The following is a 14,059-nucleotide window of genomic DNA, read 5'->3' as shown; positions in this document are numbered from 1 at the left end:
GCACCGCGGGCGGTGGGTACCGCGGCACTGCAGACGGCGCGTACCCCGGCACCGCGGGCGGTGGGTGCCGCGGCACCGTGGATGGTGCATACCCCTGCACCATAAACAGCACGTACCGCGGCACCGCAGCTTTGGCTCTGTCTTGGCCAGCACCGAGGAGAACGCTCGCTGGTCTGTTACACGGGTTGTACTTTGTACCGCGTTTTACAAGGAAAATGTTACAACAAAGTCTATTTACAAAGTCAATTTAAATGTCTCTGCCAGGGACTGGCGTATATAAACACAAATGAATTGATTCGCTTGTCAAATGAATGGAAACTGAGGATATTACGTTTTGTAAGTGATTGAAATCCTGTCCTCCTGGTCTGATGTTCACCTCTTCCAAGGGTGGCTGTGGCATTTTCAAGAGAAAATTCAGGGGATTTAGAGGAAAAAGGAGAACTAGATATGAGGGAAAATGAGTGCCGATGAGAGTGGAGGTTTATGCGGGAGCAGCACTTGAGAAAGGGACTGGGAGCGGAAGCCGTTTGTTTCTGCAGAGCAGCGGCTGCGGTGCCCGGAGAGGCGGCTCCGTGGAGCTCCTGGGCACCCGGGGGCCATGCCGGGTGCCGGGGGCCATGCCGGGGGCCGTGTTGGGTGCTGGCGGCCGTGCCGGGTGCCAGGGGCTGTGTTGGGTGCTGGTGGCCGTGCCGGGTGCCGGGGGCCGTGTTGGGTGCTGGTGGCCGTGCCAGGTGCCAGGGGCCGTGTTGGGTGCTGGTGGCCGTGCCGGGTGCCGGGGGCTGTGTTGGGTGCTGGCGGCCGTGCCGGGTGCCGGGGGCTGTGTTGGGTGCTGGCGGCCGTGCCGGGTGCCGGGGGCTGTGTTGGGTGCTGGCGGCCGTGCCGGGTGCCGGGGGCTGTGTTGGGTGCTGGCGGCCGTGCCGGGTGCCGGGGGCTGTGTTGGGTGCTGGAGGCCATGCCGGGTGCCGGGGGCTGTGTTGGGTGCTGGAGGCCATGCCGGGTGCCGGTTGGTGGCCCCTCCGCGACCGCGGGGGCTTCTGGCCACACCCTCCGCGTTAGTAGCGCTGGGCTTAATTAGCTGCTGAGTCACTGCCGGTCGTGTGGGCGCTGGATCGTTTCAAATCGCTTCCATCCAAAATGAGGTTGGCTTACGAATCTGCAGTGTAAATCGCGAGAAAGGACCAGCTTTGGTGCGCGGGTGAAAGAACAGCGGGAAAGCTGACCTGTTGTTGCAGTTCACAAAAATTGGAGTTGATACCTGTTGGAAATAATGGCAGGAACCGAGTTTTAACTCCAGCACGTGGCAGTGACTTCAGCGGGAGCGTTTGCCAGGAATCGAAAGCACGAACCTTCCCGCTGCCTCCGGCGCCCCTCGGCCTGGCCCGCGGGAGGCGGGGGCGCAGCCCGGAGGCGCGGCGTGTTCTCTGCACAGACGTGTGCAGGTCAGATCCCTGCGCTGCACGCCAGCTTCCAGTACGGAGATTTTCTGTCGGTGGTGACTTCTTTGTCCGATGAAGACACAGCTCGGTTTTGTGGGTGGGTTTGTTTGTTGGTTTCCAGCTCGAAGCTGTTTTGGGGCAGCTGAGCGGCTGCGGAGAGCGAGGCCCCCAGGCTGTGCCGGTGCGGTGGGGTCTCGCTCATCTGGTGTGAATGTGACACTGCATAAATCCAGTGTAGATAATGAACTGCATCCTGCCTGGAAATGAGAACCAAAGAGGTTTTTATAGCTTCTGTGTAATTGAAATTCCAGGAGGAGAGGCCTTTGTCGTGGTAACCACGTTTGAATTACTGTTTGATTGTAGCGTTAGGGCACACGTTATGGTGTCAGGAGGTCGGGGTGCGTGCCAATAATGGCTGTATGTCCAGGCACAAAGGGTCAAGCAAACTCTGTTCCAGGATGTGACGCTGAGCGCAGGGGATGGCGGGGCTGCGGGGCTGGCCGGGCTCTGCGGGCTCTGCGGGCACCGGGCCGCGCGGGCTGTCCCGGCCCCGCCTGTGCGACGGCAGCGGTGCCGCGGCGCGGGGGCGGCCAGGCCGGTGGCAGGGCCGGCGGTGGCGGAGCGGCCTGGTGGCGGTGGCGGAGCGGCCTGGTGGTGGTGGCTCTGGCACCGGGCTGGGGCAGGCGCCGGGGCGGCCGCGGGAGCTTTGCCGCGGGAGCTTTGCCGCGGGAGCTTTGCCGCGGGCCGTGGAGGGTGTCGCTTGTACTCACTGCAGCTCCTTTGTTTTGCAGAGATCTTGATGCAGACGCCCTTTTGGATTTCTTTTTAATAATGTGTGACCCTTCACCTTTGATCCCCTGACCTGCATTACTTTGGTAACCATTTCATTTTTTAAATTCATTTCACTTTAATTTTGGTGTGCAAGCTGTAACGTTTCATCCTTTCAAACTGTAGCCTTCTTTCACCTCCCCAAATGTCTTTTTTTCCTATAAAGATGTGCAATGTTGGCTTTTCTTGAATAAAAATAACTTCAGTTGTTAAAGTATGTAATTTTCATTGGTTTTTGCTTCTTTTAAGTTTAATTGTGTGATTTTTGCATAGTCCATTACTTTTCTTGACCTGTGTTCTCCTGGTTCTTAATGTGATTGATTTTGATATTTCTGTGCACCTTTGGTTTGATTTGCGTTTCTCCACAATCTGTCGGTCAGTAAAGCATGCGCTGTTCGCATTTCCCCCTTCACCTCCGGTCACACTTCGATAGCTCAGAGTAATCATGGGAGCATTTCAGATACTCTTATGAATTAAAAATATACTTCATTTGTCAAATTGTGTTCATTGTCCTGAGATCACTTTTCCCACCCTCAGCTTAAGAGCGGTCGCTGTTCAATGAAAGATCAGGCTTAGACCAAAATGAAAATCTCAGTTGAAACTCAATTTACGTTTATTTTTGCATCATCACTGAAACCAAAAGCAGAGTTACCGCGGCGCGTGGTGTGCACGGTGTGCGCGGTGTGCGTGGTGTGCACGGTGTGCGTGGTGGGTGCGGTGTGTGATGCGTGGTGTGCACGGTGTGCTTGGTGTGCACGGTGTGTATGGTGGGTGCGGTGTGTGGTGCTTGGTGTGCACGGTGTGCGTGGTGGGTGCGGTGTGTGATGCGCGGTGTGCGCGGTGGGTGCAGCGCACGGTGTGCGCGGTGGGTGCAGCGCACGGGGCGGCACGGCCTGGCCCTCGGGAGCCTTTCCTCCCGCTGTCCTGCCCGGAGGTGCCGGTGCGTCAGACACGGCTCTTGGCCAGGTTCCGGTTTGGTTCTGGGAGCGGTCACGTGCAATCCAGTGAACGCGGCTGCTGAAGCACAGATTACTTTTTAAGTGTCTCATTATTTTACTCTTGAACATTTAATGCTGAAGTTTTAATTGCACACAGATGAAGCTGCTAAATGAGCACTGAAATGGATTTAGGTCTTCTCTGAACCTCGTTGGCGCTTATAAAACTGGGTATTGTTCATTGGAGCTGCGGCGGCAGCCCAGGCAGGGCCGGGGTGATGGAACCGAGTTCATGTTACTGAACCAGAACTAGAATGTGCGTTTTCTTCAAACACTCAGAGCTGCTCAAGTGCTGCAGAACGCTGGCAGAACCAAACCCTTGTCTCTTTACATATTGAGAGAATACTGAGAGATTTGTTCCTGCTTTTGAGGGTTTTCTGTTACCCAAAGCCAGAATATTGCTAATGTCCACTCCTGAAACAAGTCTTCATTTTGGCATTCCTGCGTTATCTGCCGCTGGATGTGTTTGCACGCTGACCTTGGCGTAAGGCTGAAGGACTGAAACGGAATACTTGGCACATCCATTAGATTTAGAACGTTGCATGTCTTGCCGTTCAGGTGATGCAGCTGGTGTAGGATTAACCTAATCTGCTTTATTCAACCTCATAGACATACTTGGATATCAATCATCTGCATGTGCTCTTCCTTTAATAAAATATACATAGGCAACAGACAAATTGCCCACTTCAGTCTGGACTGCTTTGAAGAACAGGTCTGTCAGTCAGCACGAGCAAACATTGCTTTTCTATTAACAGTAAAACTCACCCCAGCGCGCAAGATGAAAAAGTGTGTGGGACAGACCTTCCCTTTCCTCCCCGGAGCCTGTACCCGAGGAAGCACGGATTGCTGGACGAAGCCGTCCGTACGCAGCCAGCGTGGGGAGCGGGCGGCCGGCCGGCCCCTGCTGACCTGTCCGGGGCTGCGGTGCCGGGGGGGGGCGGCTCCGGTTTAGGAGCCCAGCGGTGCCAGGGGTGCAGCTCCGCTTTGGGAGCCCAGTGGTGTTGGGGGGAGCAGCTCTGGTTCGGGGGGCCCTGCCCGGGCTGCTTGGGGAGCTTCTGCTCGGGGCTGGGCTGAGCTTCCCAGGCTGGCTGCCCCGCTTGCTGCTGTGTGCGTGTTGTCTTGCAAAGTCCTTCAGTAATTCCATTATCGCTGTTGCTTCCATCTCTCAGTTTGGAGCGTGCGCTGAGGTCTGTGGTGGAGGGCGAGGCGGCGCCGCTGGGCAGCCCCCGTGGCTTCGGCTCTGCTTGCAGAAGCAGCCGCTGCTGTGGTGGTGGAGGCCCCGCGGTTGCTGTTGTGCTAGAGCCGGGTCCTCTGCCTTTCCTCGCTCTTTGCTGCTGACCTCGCGTGAGAACGTTCGGTGATAAAAGTGTGTTTTTGTTTCTCCTTCAGGTTGGGCTTGTCTGCTTTTCAGCTCCTCTAGACATGGGAAATTGCCGTTTGTGTTTGTGTTCTCTGGATTCCCTCCCACGAGACAGAAGTGAATTCAGCCTGGATTGTTGGGGAGAACCTTGGCTGGGAATGAGGATAATTGCCGTCTCTGGCTGTGCACACATTTACTGATGATTTCTTTTAAGTTATTCACCTGCACTGTATCTGTTTCCTCAGCTGTAAAATATGGGTAATTACCTCCTTTGTAAAATGTTATGGGGTCTGCTGGTAATTATATGAATGAAGTGCTAATTACAGTGATTATTACTTGGACCTAGCCTAGATCTGGGTGATGTTCCTGTTGTGATGAACACATGAAACAAACCCTACAGCCTGCCGTTCTCGGTTCTTTGCGCGGACGGAAGGGAAGGGGCCGCGGCACAGGGCGAGTTCCCGGCGGAGGCGCCGCTGCTCTCGCGTCCCGCGGGCCGAGGAGAGGCCGAGGCTCGGTGCTTGGAGCCCGGTGTAATTCGGTAACCAGGATTTATGCCTTGGCAGTCGCTTTTCCTCTTGGGGAAGCGTGGAATAAAGCCGACTGGGGACGGTTCTCTTTGGGACAGGGCTGGGCTGGTGCCACATCGTGGCCGCGGTTCCCTGCGGGCCTGACCTTGTTGCAGGGAAAGGTGTCCTCCCCACGCCTGAGACTACAGGTTGCATTTATTATCAAGCGCTTCATTTGCGTTTCTGTTCTCCATTTATTTAGGATGCGTTTTCTTTGTAGCTGGGAGTAGCTGTGCTATCTGCCAAGCGAGGCTGGGTAGCGGAGGAAGGATTGATGTTCCTTGAGGTAGGAATGGAGCGTTCTCATCCAGAAAACGCTGCTGCTGCTGCTGCCCAGATGACGCTGTAGTTTCTGGCAGTAGTAATAATGAGTGATGTCTGTGTCCGTTGACGATGAGATCCTGCCCAACAGCAGCCTTCCCCAGACACACAGCGTGTGGTGCGGGAACAGCAGGAGCCGTGGCGTGGTCCGCGTGGCTGCAGCTCCTGCTCCGCTCTGCTCTGCCCCGCGGGCTCGGTGCTGACCCCGGAACCGGCGCCGAGCCAGAGCCGATGTGCCGGGCAGCTCTGCCGTTCCCGTAGCCTCATCAACACAGGGAACGTTAACATTCAAGAGGAGCGTTCAGTTACTGTCTGGTATGATAATATGGAAACGATTTCCAGCAAGAGAAAGGCAATTTTTACTAGATGCTCATCTCTGACAGCTTATTTCTGGTTGTCCTACTCAGTGAAATGGGTCTGAAACCCCCGTCCGTGTGGTATTTCAGTTGTTGGCAATGCTGAGTCCATCTAAGGCAGCTCGTTGGGTTGGTGTTCTGTTTAGGGGTGACTACGGGGGTGAATGGTTCCAAGCAGAGATTTTTTTTAAGGCTTCTAGGTTTAAAACTTTTAGAAGAACTGAAAACCCAGCAGGTGCTCGTGTTTATTCTCAAGCCGGAGCGCTGGTCCCCGGCTCGCGGTGCAGCCGCTGGGGCGCGGGGCCCGGCGAGCGGCACCAGGACCCCCCCGCCGCGGTCGTGACCGAGCGCTCGTGTGCTCCAGTGCCGGGCACCTGCCCGGGCAAGAGGAAACAGTGGCCTTGGAAAGGCTGGGCCGGGAGGTCCTGGGGGTCCCTGTGTGCGCTCTGCAAGCCTCGTGTGGCGAGGCGCAGTAAATTACTACATAATCTAAAGGATAATCAATAATTCAGTTCCAGGATTTATTCAACCCCGATTTTACGGTGTCCTTGCAAAAAGTGGGAAGGTGTATGGTATCTATGGGATTTCTGCACCTCAGTACCTCTGAATGCTCTAAATCAACAGCGTAAGTAATATAGGAACTTTATAATTGAAATGTTTGATAAGGTAGTAATTATAAACTCTCTGAAGTCTTCCTCCTCTCAGGAATCAGTGAGCTTCCTGCTTTTCGTTGCAGTGGCAAAGTGTTGCATAAAACCACTGTAGCTTAGGATAAAAAGGCTTTCAAGTATCTGAATTAAAATGCGGCATCGCCACAAAACCAAAATATTAAAGCTTCAGTGATTCCAAAGCGATGATCTGCTGCGTGGAGACTGGCCCGCTTTCCAGCAGGGTTCTGAGCGTTACGCAGCCCGTTTGGTGGCAGCTGTGACCCCGGCGAGGCGGCCGAGGCGCCGTTGCCGTTTGCCGGCGGCTGCGGCGGGAGCACTCAGAGGAGCGGGATCTGCTCCGCGTACCCCGTTCCAGCTGCCCCCGTCTGTACGGACGCGGAATCCCCACAGGAGGGTGCTGTGAAGGCATTTAATGTGCACATTTTGCAGGGAAGATCCGAGTTTTGAGGAAGCTGCGATTACAAGGAAGCCAAAGCTGCGTGCCAAGGAAAGCGCGTGCATGGTGCCAGGGGCCGGCGCGGCCGCCGTGCTGCTGCTGTGGCAGCGGTGCTGCTGCTGTGGCGGTGCAGCTGTGGCGGTGTGGCTGTGGCGACACGGCCGTGATGATGCTGCTGTGGCGGTGCGGCTGTGACAGCGGCGATGCTGCTGTGGCGGTGCGGCTGTGGCGACACGGCCGTGGTGATGCTGCTGTGGCGGTGCTGCTGTGGCAGTGGCGATGCTTCTGTGGCGGTGCAGCTGTGGTGACACGGCCGTGGTGATGCTGCTGTGGTGGTGCGGCTGTGGCAGTGCTGCTGTGGCGGTGTGGCCGTGGCAGCGTGGCCCTGGCGGTGTGGCTGCGGTGATACCACTGTGCCAGAAGCCTGGAGCGGACGTGATGTGAGGGGACAGCGGTGAGAGCCCCGTCTGGGGATGGCTTCTGGCTCTGGGGACGTCTGTAAACACGCTGTGCGTTGTTTGTGGTTGCTGCCTGCAGGTTCAGTCACCGCTTTTCTGGAGGTTTGTGCTTGGAGGTTCTACCCCTGTTCCACTTTGTTTGGAAAAGCGGACACTCAACATTTCGAGTTCTCTAACGAGTTCCTGTGCAAGAGATTGCCAGGTTCAACGTTATTTCATAGGGACCCGTTACTGCGCTTTTCTTCCTAGGGAGAAAGGGGAGTTCATTCCTGTCTCACAGGGGTCAATGCCCTTGCAGCATCCTCCCCGTTTCACCGGTGACACCGGTGGGTGGCTGCTTTCTTTGGTTTGTGACAGGGACACAAAGGGTTCATTTTTCGGGGTTGCAGAAGGCAGCGGTGTTTCAAGGAAACCCCTCTGCCGGGCCAGGACGCGCCGCAGCTCGTGTCACCGGCGGCTCTGGCGCCAGGCTCGGGGCGACGTGCCCACGGAGAGCGGTGTCGCGTGGGGCATCTGCGCCGGTGCTCTCACGGGCCGGGCCACGAGCGCTTCATGCCATCCGTGGGCCGAGCTGCACGGACAGGCTGGGTTTACACGCTAGCTTAAATGTTCAGCTTTCAGTGTTGCAGTTGTTCTAATTAAAATAATTGGCAGATTCTGCCTGTTTGCCTTTTTTCCTTGACCTTGTTTCTTCTTTGACCAAAGTCCTAATGCCCCATTGGGTTGCAGGCACACGGGGATATGTATCACCAAGACAGTAAAGGTATTATGAAAGCAATCAGCTATAAGTTACCCGCTTGGCGTGTTAGAGGCGGCTCCTCCCCCCTGCAAGGCCAAGTGACTCTGAATTTATCCCCTGGGATTTGGCGTTAAAACGTGTTTGCTGCCAGCTGACAAAAGAGTCAAGCTTGGATTTATTACACCGGCACCTGCAGTAAAAAATGACAGATGATGAAAATGTATTTAATTATCATTCAGTGCCACATCTCTGTCTGCTCCAGTCTCGCTGCTGCAGCTGTTGGCACACACTTTATTTTAAAGTCAATGTGCTTATCTGGGGAAGAGCCTGAGCTCCTGCGTGAACGGGCCGGGGAGCAGGAGCCGTCGGCTGCTCCGGCGCAGCTGAGCACACGCAGGCCGGCGCTGCCCCTGGGGACCGGGCTGGGCCCCGCCGGGCCGACCGCGGCCCGCGCCGGCAGAACCGCCACGCTGCACAGCCACGTGTAATTAAACAGCCGCGCGGCGGTAATTGGCTACGGTTGTTGGGGGATGCGTCTCGGAGGCGACTGCGGTTTGCAGCAAGGTCAGGGGGACGGGACGCGTTGCTGCAGCAGCGGTGTTTCAGTCTCCTTTCCAAACCGGTTAACGTGTTGTGTACAGAGCTGCTCGCGGCACCGGGGAGCACACCGTGTGTGCGGTTGCCTGTCCAGACGTGCACGTGTCTGCGTGTGCACGCGGATAACTGGCTGTGTCACGGGTGCCCGGGTGCTGCTCCCGCTCGCCCTGGCCTGGGCTGCCCGGCTGTGGCCAGCGGAGCCGACGAGGCTGCTGGGGAGACCGGGACAAGCCCGGTCCCTGCTGGGCTCACTTTGCCAGGGCATCCCTGGGATGCGGAGCCCCGTGTCCCCTCACCCCTCCTCACCGCGGCCCTGCGGCTCCGGGGCGCCTGCGGGCTGCCTCCGGTGGGGCTGCTCTGGGGCAAAAGGCGATGGAGCAGGTGAGCTGGGCTGCATGGTGACTGGCGCCGGGGCCCATGTGGGGAGCGGTGTTCCTGACTGCCGGGAGCAGCGGTGTCGTGTCTGTGGACATTGCCGGGGTAGGAACCGTTTTCTGTCCTCGGGAGCACAGGGATGCACGGCGTACAGGGCGGGTGCGCGGTTCCCCGCTGCTGGCTGCAGCCCGCAGTGCTTCCCGCAGCACCCTGCACAAAATGCCCCCAGGAAATCCAGGTTTTAACTGGGGCACGTGGGGAAGGATCCTCTGGCTCCCTCCTCATGGGGTCCTCGCGCACGCTCTGGCCGCGGAGCAGCTGTGGCCTCTGTGCCTCGTACCGGGAGCAGTGGCTGTTTGAGCTTCGGTGTCACTTGTGTTGCTCGTGTTCACTCACCTGCCGGGGGAAGAGGTTTCCCGGGAGAGCTGAAACACTTGATACTTGATTCCCAGCGGCTCCCTAGTGCCGGCCAGCGGCTCCCTAGTGCCGGGCAGCGCCGGAGCTGTGTCAGGTGAGCTCGGCAGCTCTGAGCGCGGAGGAAACAAGAACCCGCGGCCAGAGGAACTGGCAAGTAACCGTCTGAAAGATCTGATTTTTTCCAAAGCTTAAGAGGAAAAACTGAAATGTCTTGATCTTGCCAAGACGCTTTTGACGTTGGAACGCTTTCTTTGCTTTTAATAATGTCTTTAAGAAAATACTAAGTTGAAAGCGAACCGTAAAGTGACCTGGAAGAGAAGGGTTTTCTTAGATGCCCTTTCCCAGGGCATCCTTGCTCTTGTGTGCTGAACTAGGGACCGTTGCTTTTGGGGGAGACGTGGCCTGGCGGGAGCGCCTCGCTCACCCGAGCTCCGGCCCTTGTGGTGTCTGGGCGGTTTCCCACAGGGCTCTGGCAGAGCAGCCGTGCCGGCGCGCGGGGCCCTGCGGGCGGGTGCTGCTCCCCGCCGGCCGCCGCGAACCCGGGTTCAACGCTGCAGCGATTGCTGAGGAGCGGGGCTCTGGGGGTCCCCACTGCCGGTGGTGGTACCGTTCCGGCGCCCTCGGGCCCGGGCGCTGGGCATCGCGCTCCTGCCCCGGCGCGGGCGGCGAGACAAAGCGGCTTTTAGCATTCATGAAAAATGCCCGTGACAGCCCTACCCCAAGTAATGAGAAGCCACCTGCAGTTCGGAGCAGTACTTGATAATGCCGTAATTAGATTGGAGATGCAAAAAAGCTCATTAAAATTAAATAACATATTTGTCACTGTTTTAAGAGGTGCAGATTGCCTCGAACCATGCTGGTCTCTTGACCTTGAGTATTGCGGTGCAGTCCTCGCTGCCGGGAGTGCGGAACTAGCGCTGGAGCACCGGCTGGTGGTTCGCGCTGGGGTTTTGGGCCGAGGCGCAGGCCCCGGTCGGCCCAGCCTGCGATGGCGGCGCTGCCGGGTGGAGCCGCAGGGCCGGGGCAGCGCAGAACCCTGCGACATGACGGCCTTGCCTTGCCCCCCTGCGAGAGCACATTGCAAATGCAGGTGTACTCCGGTTGTGAGTTTGTGCAGCGCAGAGAGGGGGCTTCCAAAGGCATTGGTCTCTATCTCTTCAGTTTTTGATGAAATACGCTAAAAGGTGTCTCAGATCCTCTTCCTCCCTCCTGCCTGAAAAGGAACGTGCAAAGCCATAACAGAGTCTATTAACAAGACTGTAATTTTCCAAAATTAATTTTTAATGACTGATTTGTCTTGTTTTCGGCTGTTTTCCGCAACACCTATTGTTAAACCCCACTTGTTTCTCCACAGCGTCACCGGGAGGGAGAGCAGCCCTGTGCCGGGTCTGGCTGCAGCCTGGGCTCCGCTTTGCTCTGCCGGGGGCACAGCTCACGCTTTACACAAGGGCTTTCCCCTGTGCTCCGCTCGCGCGGGTCCCTCGTCCCGCCGTGCCCGCCCCTCCAGCCGAGAGAGAAGAGTTAACAGAAAGTGGGTTTCTCTTCCTCCTCCTCGCTAGTGAGTAATGGCACGGAGGCGGCTTGGAGCGGGAGCGTATACAGATGCTCCTCATTTTTGGAGCGTGGGGATTTTCCCTCCATGGCACTCGGTTGTGAGCCGCGCCACGTGCGCCGTGTCCGCTTGGCCTGGAACCTGGACGGTCCCCGGAAGCCGGTCGGTCGGTTGGTTTCTCGCTGGGGAGAGGAGGGGAAGGAAGGTGTCCCCGGCACGGGGCCGGCGGTCCCACCGGCACTCGGCCGTGGGGTGCGGGGGGCGGCCCAGCCTGCCGCGGGCGCCTGACACACGGGGGGGTTTGTAACACCCGGTTCCTGCTCAGGAACGGTGCTGAAGGGCCGAGGACCGGGTGCCAGCAGCCCGTGCTGCGCAGCTGGGGGCGCCGCTGGCTCTGCCCGTCGCCGGTCACGTCAGCGCCTGCTTTGATATTCCTGGCACCAAGTGGGAACTTTTTCAGAGCTCGTTCTGCCAAATGTTGATGAAAGGGCACAAATTCATTATTAGAGAGAAGTAGCTGATGCTTGGCTGGTGTTCCCCAGGTGGGTGAGTGAATATTGGGGAACTTCTGTAGTGCAGTTTCTTCTGCAAACCGCGCTGGCGCAGACCTGGCTGGCGCACGAACGTGGCGGCGGAGCCACCATTGCCAGGCTGGCCGGGGGTCTCCCCACTGGTGCCGTGGCAGCGCGGGGTCATCGCTCGGGCCCACGCGGGTCCCTTGGGGGTCTGTGGTGGCTCCAGGGGAACAGAAAACCCCGAACCCCATTTAACTTGCGTGGTTGTGCCGGGGAATCTGCTGGAAGAGTAAACCCTGGGTAAACATCCTCAATTTGCTGCCTCCTGAAAAGGAGCAGCTTTTAGAGTTTCAAGCCACAATTTGTATTCAAATGAAGGTCATTTGAAAGGTGTAACATAGTAAACAGCCGTTATTTCATTTTGATAGCGGTACTAAAATTATAGTGTTGGTTGAATTATTTTAGTGTAGGACCATTACCATCTCCCTAAAACACTTATAGGGATTTTTATATCAGTGCTGCAGTCCTGAAATTAGAGGAAAATTAAAAATCACACAGCTGTGGTAGGGGGGTGAATTTTGCAAGCATGCCTGTGTTTTATCGCGTGTGCTCCTTCCCTCGCTTGCCCTGCCGGTCCCGCACCCCGCGCGCACTGGCAGCACCGGCTGCGCCGGCGTTGGCTTGGGGCTTTTCTCCAACAAAAGAAGGTACCGCAGTGTCGCCTGACTTGTGCTCTTTGCCAGCGTGCTGTGCTTCAAAATCCTGGTGTAGGGGAGGAGGTGCACACTTGCAGCGTCTCCGCATTTATTTGCTTTTAGCAATGCACGTAAAGAAGGTTGGAGTTAACAGAACGACGGTGATTTCCGGGCCAGGCCGCGGTGCGGGTGGCTGGCGGAGCGCGGGGGTTGCGGCCGCTCCCGGGTGGAAGGGCCGGTGCTCGGCGGCCGCGTGTGAGCAGGGGCCGTCAGACGTGAGCAAAATTCTGATCGTGGAATTCCTGCAGATCGTTATAGCTGCCTTCATTAGCATTCTCGCGCCTGGCTGGCTACCAGATGAGGAGAAGGGCTCTCTGTCCCGCCGATGCACAGCGCTGGGGTCCGCTCCGCGCTGGGGTCCGCGCCCTCGCCCCGCGCTCGGGTCTGGGCAGGAGGGGTCGCGTGCTCTTTGTGGAGGGGAGAGGAGGAATCCCCAGTTGTTCCTGAGTGTTCCCAGTGGAAACCTGTGTTGGTGGTCGGCTGGTTCTCAGTAAAGGGAAAACCGTGCAAATAACGTTCCCTGTAGTTTATAATTCCTCCCAGAATTTAAGATGTGGAATTTCTGGTTTCTGCCCGCAGGGATGTGCCCCATTTTCCCCCCCCCGCCATGTTTCTCCCTGCCCTGTGTCCCCCCCCGCCCTGTGTCCCCCCCGACCCCTGTGCCCCCTGCCCCGTGTCCCCGTGCCCGCTCCTGCTGGCGGGATTGCCGAGAGCGGGTTTTTGGGGCGCGGGGGCGCACGCCCCGGGGTGGATGCTGCGGTGGGGAGAACCCGCAGCCGCCCTCGGGGCGAGCATCGCAACCTCACCCACGGTTATCGCGGGCAACAGTTTGACTAAGGGAGAATTTAGATTAATAACATTCAGCCCGGAGAAGTAATTTCCTTTGAGAAAGCGATTTACATGCACTCTGCCAAAAAGAGCCGTCACCGTGCGCTCTCGTCGTGTCAGCTCCAATAATGAAGTTGGAAATAACATGGGAGGTTAATAGGTCCTACTTATCTCCTTAGCGCTGGAAAGGAAGATTTACAGCGCGGAGCCTGGTTTGCATATTTCCAGTGGCAATGGGGCGGTTTTTGCCGGCCGAGCGAGGCGCTGCGGCCACGGCGCTGGTGCTGCGCAGGGCCTGGGCCGGGGCTGGTGCCGCGGTTCCGGCGGGACTGTCCTAACCGCCGTGTCTGCTCCGCGCCCGGGAGCCCCTGCAGCCCGCGGGCTCTTCCCCGGGAACGCGGCAGCGGGCACAGCTCTGCGGCGGCTGCGCTGGGACCCCGGCACACGGCGCGGGGTTCACCGGTGTGGGGCTCCATGGGGCCAGGAGCTGCTCCTGTAATTAGAAATGGTAACGACCTTGCCATCGCTGGCGAGGACCCGCTGCCCTGGCTGGGAGCGGCTGGAGCCGCCCCTGGATTCCACCCTTCCCGTTTGCCTTGCTGGCGCGGGGCTGGCGGCACCGGGGCCCTGTCACTTGGAATCACTCTGATTAAACTCCCGAAGGACTCGTGGCACGATATGGGCCAGCGGGAGCTGTGTCATTTCCAACAGCAAAGCTGTCTGTGAGTTACAGGAGTACAGAAAAGCTCTCAGACCTTCTGCTGCTTCCCTCCCTCCCTTAGCTGCTTGAAAACGCTTCTCCCCCAGCAGGTTGGCGTTTGGTCCTCAGCGGGTTGTGGCCTTTCCCAGTC

General features: G+C 57.7%; 1 protein-coding gene across 12 annotated transcripts in view; it reads left to right on the top strand.

Moving 5' to 3' along the window:
* The window catches only part of CAMTA1 (calmodulin binding transcription activator 1), a 156,043-nt gene that overhangs the window by 23,013 nt on the left and 118,971 nt on the right, over positions 1-14,059 (top strand). The window contains exon 1 of one of the 12 annotated variants that reach the window (XM_071798334.1): positions 2,226-2,311. The exons of the other annotated variants lie outside the window; for them this stretch is intronic. The gene's annotated coding sequence lies outside the window, so the exon portion shown is untranslated. Of the gene's footprint in view, positions 1-2,225; positions 2,312-14,059 lie in introns of those variants that run through there. 12 annotated transcript variants of the gene reach the window in all.

This window comes from Patagioenas fasciata, chromosome 23 (assembly GCF_037038585.1).
Source record: "Patagioenas fasciata isolate bPatFas1 chromosome 23, bPatFas1.hap1, whole genome shotgun sequence".
In the NCBI taxonomy this organism is placed as follows: domain Eukaryota; kingdom Metazoa; phylum Chordata; class Aves; order Columbiformes; family Columbidae; genus Patagioenas; species Patagioenas fasciata.
This window is presented reverse-complemented; position numbering and strand designations above follow the sequence as displayed.